Source organism: Suricata suricatta, chromosome 10, assembly GCF_006229205.1.
Source record: "Suricata suricatta isolate VVHF042 chromosome 10, meerkat_22Aug2017_6uvM2_HiC, whole genome shotgun sequence".
Taxonomy (NCBI): domain Eukaryota; kingdom Metazoa; phylum Chordata; class Mammalia; order Carnivora; family Herpestidae; genus Suricata; species Suricata suricatta.
In genome coordinates, this window is record NC_043709.1 from 18,280,425 (window position 1) to 18,284,790 (window position 4,366).

The following is a 4,366-nucleotide window of genomic DNA, read 5'->3' on the forward strand; positions in this document are numbered from 1 at the left end:
GTGAGAGCAGAACTCTATATTTAGCTAAACTACCATTCAAGAGTATGGGTGAAATAAAGATTTTTTTACATGTAAAAACAGAAAATTCACTAGTCACATACCTGAACAGAAAGATTTGCGTAAAAAGACAACTATAGTATAAAAAAAATAAGGGCTGGGTTGGAATTGACACAGGAGCTCTATGGCAGCTAATGATTGGCAAGTGGAGGTCAAAAAGAAAGTCATGCTTAAGCAAAGATGTAAACAATGAGCAGGAATTCACCAGGCAAAAGGGAAAAGAATAGAGAGAATGTTCCAGAAAGAAGGGAAGGCACACATATAAGGCTTAGAGGTGAGAGAGAGCATGGCCGATCTGCAATAGTTCATTGGGGCTGGAGCTTGGGAGAAAAGGTGAACTGAAAAGGGAAGCAGAGGGTAGATTAAATAATAGACTCAGGTAAGCAAAGGGTAAGGAGTAATCTATAACTGAACTGTGGGCTTAGGAGAAAACTCCTTTATGTCATACAGATTTCCCAAGCTGAGCAAGCAGAGCTCTGGACAAAGTAAAGGGAATGGGTGTACCTAAGTGAAGAAAGATATTGGAGTCTTGGGCAAATTGTGTCTAGCCTCAAGCAGGGGAATAGGATGAAGCACTGGTGTAAGGGGCCAGAGAAAGAAGAGCCAATGGGCTGTTTGGGAACATCTGCTCACAACTGTAATGGGAACAAAGGGAGAAGGAACACACACACACCCAGGAGCTTGCATGCCAAACCATCATCAGTGTGCGATTCTCTTGTTCCTGCTCTGTACTCTCCTGATCAAACACACAGCAGCAACATGAGTGCTCTCTGGGGCAGAGAAAGGTTTCAGCAATTGGGTGGTGTGCAGGGAGGGGGGTATGAATGGGAACATCTGCTCTATAAAGACACTTGAAAAGTAACCTTCTAATCACTTGGGGAAAACATCTGGGCCACACAGCCCAGACCACCAGTGGTGCAGTAAGTGGAGAAAGATTGGGGGAGCTGATGGGGAAGGAAGCAGAGTAGATGCAGAGTGAGCTGTAAGCTAGACAGGAATGATGCAGACTCAGGAAGAGGGCTGTGGCTCCTCTGGAAAGACCAGTCTCTTGGGGTTTCTCTCATGCAACAACCAAAGACAGAAGGAATTTTCACTCACTTAGCTCACATAAAGGACTCACTTGGTCCATGTCATTTGAAAAACCATTCTCAACTCTTTAGTCTTCAGAGTACTAAAACATCAAGTGGTGAACAACTACCATGAGAAGGAAAGACTAAAGCTTCTAAAGGCTTTATTCGCTTTTAAGAAGGTGTGTGTGGATAAGAAGAAAGGGGACAGAATAGATTTTGAGATGAATCAACAGGGATCCTTGAATCTGACATATTTCTCATACATCATTTTCCATCTTCAGTCAGCCCATTAATTTGGGAAATCCAACTTGAATTACTTACAGTGGACTAGAACCTCATAAGTTTTCTTCAGTTCATCTACCAATAAGTATATTATTGAGTTTCTATCTTTTTTTAGAATACTGCAAGGTTCTGAAACTAATTAAGAGAAAGAATATTTAGTAAACATTTGTGTAGAGTTTTTCAACTTTCAAAATCTGGGAGTTGAGGAAATGACATACAGAGAAGTAAAATTACTTTCCAGGATCACTCAACTGGTGAAGGAGTAGATCCTATACTGGTTTCAGTTTCCTGACTTTAATTCTGATATTCTTTCTATAAAAGGTTTTCTTTCCAACATGAAAGGGCTAAGGAATTCTTTTTTGCTGGAAAGGGAAGATGGCCAAGCAGGGAATAAAGAGATAGTGCAAAACTAAGTCTGGAACAAAGCATTTGCTTCAAGCCATGAGACCATTCATCACTGGGAAAAGAGAAAGACCAGTGGGGAGAATAGAAGGGAGTAAAGGTACTTCATAGGGAAAGGAACTTGGATAAGAACAGGTATGATCTTTTCTGTATCTGAATGAGCTCTAATTTAGACACATCTTGGTGCTCCACTATCTTATTTCTGGAACTCCAAGGTAGACTAACCAGGCACACATCTGGGCCTATTGCAGTCAAAGAAAGTAAAGCCTACAAAAAAAAATCCCAGAGCCAGTGAAAGGCATATATATAGTTACCTGGCATTGTGCAATAATTGGGTCAAGACACTGTATTAGGTTCTTTACATATTTGTAATAATCTTGTAAAGTATTGGGAAAAGTTTTCAATTAGCAATAATCGGATAAACCTCATTGGCTACGATACTGCCACTGCACAAAGCTAATCTTGTAAAGTAGACATTATCTCTCTTTATGAAAGAGGAAAGCAAGGCCTAGACAGTTCACACATCCAGTGAGTAGAAATAGAAAGTTAGATCTCCAAACTTCTCATGTCACAAATGTTTTGTGTGATTGGGGTCCATGCCTGAGATCATTGCATATGGCTTATAATTACAGAAATTCAAGTTTGAGTCACATCGTTTTATGTTACCCACAAGCTACCCCTGTTTCTCTATGCAACATCTTATATTGGGCCAGTCAGTTTAAAATAAACCAACAAAGGACATCAGAAGCAAATAAAAACCCAAAAGGGTAGCCTGGTTTGTGTCTGAACCTGATTAAGCATTGCTCTGTTCATTGCAGCTGGATAGCAGGGAAAGCAGGGATCTGGAATCAGAACCATCACCTGGGAGGAGTGAAGGTAGGAAACTGGGCCCAGGTGTAGGACCTGTGAGAGAGTTCCTATCCACGTACAGAACAGCACCTTGAAGGAATGGCAGCAGGCAACAGGTGGAAGGTCAGTGAAACAAGGGACACCAGAGAAGCCCAAGGCAGAGAACAGCATGTTCTGACCCATGGAAGAAACATATTGAAAGGGAATGTTGGGAATAGGCAAGCATGCATACTTGAACTTGCTTGACTAAAGGATGGGACTTCTGCCTAGGCACGCACAGCTTCAAAGGAGACACATTTGGAAAAGGAAAGGAAAAGAATTAGCAGGATACAAGAGCAGGCTATGCCAAGAAACCAGGCAAACAGACAGAGACAGCTGGCACCTGGAAAGCAGAGGCCCACCCACCATCAGAGATGATTATTCTACTTCTTGGGAGGTGATTGGTAAAACAATGCAAGGCTGCATCATGGATAGGTTAGCAAGGAAGAGGCTCACACATGGGAACAAGATAGGGATTCGATTCCCCAGAGGAGAGTACAAGCTTGACTTTTTACCTGAACTTAACTCATTCCTAAAAGCCTGTTGGACAGCAAATGTTCAGATAGTGAGGGGCCTATAGTCTCTTATTTTTAATAATTAATAATAATAATACAGTTGTGTCCTTTAGAGGATATTTTCTGAGGAGACATTATCCCTTAATGTGGGGGACGATGACAATGATAATATGTAACATGTTGAAATAGTGAGATGCAATAACAGTACATTATGATGCTCTCTCATCTATAATCACAGGTGACAAGCAATTTGCTGGCATCTATATGCCTGGTGCTTTTTTTGGTAAATATTTGAGTAATGAGAGTTTAGGTAGTAAGGGATTTCTATAAAAAACAGAAACAGGTCTTGGAGACAACAATAGTAACAGATAAAGGTGTGCTTTACAATTTTTGAGTTCTTTTTATGTATCCCAGGCATACTGATAACAGTAAAATCTTGCAATCAGGCTTTAGTAGAGTCTATTGAATTTGTAAAATACAGGTCTCTTTGTTTCAAGGAGCCTATGCAGCTTACTGAATCTCCTTTGTCCAGAAATCAAGTCCCAAATATCTAAACTTGAGTTGGGTGAGAAAGTAAGCATGGGCTTTTACTGTGAAGTAGATACCTTATTTCATCCATTTTACAGGTAAGAAAGCAGAGGTCAGACAGTTAATAGATGGGAGAGCTGGACGTGAAATGAGATCTGCAGGGCCCAAAGCTTGGGCATGGGATGCCAGATGCCAGACGCACATAACTCTAACTCCAATTAGTTAATAAGCATTTGATGCCCGGGTCAGTATATCTTAAATCTCAGTGATATAGTGCGTCTTTAAAGGCAGGGGTTAGAACAGGAGAAACCTAATGGAGGACCAGGGGGAGGGGAAGAGGGAAAGAGAGTGGGGGAGAGAGAGGGACAAAAAACCTGAGAGACTATTGAATACTGAAAAGGAACAGAGGGTTGAAGGGGAAGGGGGAGGAGGGGAAAGAGGTGGTGGTGATGGAGGAGGGCACGTGTGGGGAAGAGCCCTGGGTGTTGTATGGAAACCAATTTGACAATAAACTGATTAAAAAAAAAACAAATAAGGCAGGGATTGGCTAATTTGTTTATAAAAGGCCAAACATTAAAGATTTTAGGCTTTATAGGCTATATATTCCCTGTTGAGACTACTCTA

At 41.2% G+C, this 4,366-nt stretch overlaps 1 pseudogene; it reads right to left on the reverse strand.

Annotated features, from left to right (window-relative positions):
• Positions 1-2,145: 2,145 nt before the first annotated feature.
• On the reverse strand, positions 2,146-2,269 carry LOC115305779 (annotated as a pseudogene).
• Between the last annotated feature and the right edge of the window lie 2,097 nt (positions 2,270-4,366).